We start from the raw sequence: 635 nt of genomic DNA, 5'->3' as shown, positions 1-635 counted from the left end.
GGTAGACATGGAATCCAATGGGGTCTCTGGTCTGACTATGATCAAAGAAACAGGCAATTGGGAGATATCTATGTGGACTGTTATGAGAGAAAAGATGTTGCCCTTAATTTTTCACACACTAGTATCTTGCTGAGGAATATCTCACTTTAACGTTAGAGTCAGACATCACTGCTGAAAATCGTATACTGAGCTCTTTTAAGTGTTTAGCTGTGTGGTAACATGTCTTGGTCTTTTAGTAATCTGCCAGTAAGCTGTTTTCTAAACATAAACATGTTTATGGGTTTGGATGGGTTTTTTTTTCTTCTGCTCTTGACCTTTGGTTGTCTTGTAATATCTTGTTGTTACTCATGGTGCATTACCCTTTGTCTCACAATACACTGGCCCAGTCCATTAATTTGGTAGCTTCTTGGGTGAAAGAGCTAATCTTGAGATTTATTCTCCATTTAATTTACTTTTTAACTGTCTGTGAGACAGAAAATTATAATGGAAATAACTTCCAAAGCTTTTCTGATAAAAATGTGACAGATGCATTGTATTGCTATAGCTTGTTTGTTTTTTATTTAGCACAGACATGGCTAGAATGTGAGAAATTTTGCATAGAATCTGTATAGACCTGGTGAGATAATGGGTGGAAA

This window comes from Pelodiscus sinensis, chromosome 4 (assembly GCF_049634645.1).
Source record: "Pelodiscus sinensis isolate JC-2024 chromosome 4, ASM4963464v1, whole genome shotgun sequence".
NCBI classification, from domain to species: domain Eukaryota; kingdom Metazoa; phylum Chordata; order Testudines; family Trionychidae; genus Pelodiscus; species Pelodiscus sinensis.
The sequence above is the reverse complement of the archived record's forward strand: the minus strand, read 5'-3'. Positions refer to the sequence as shown.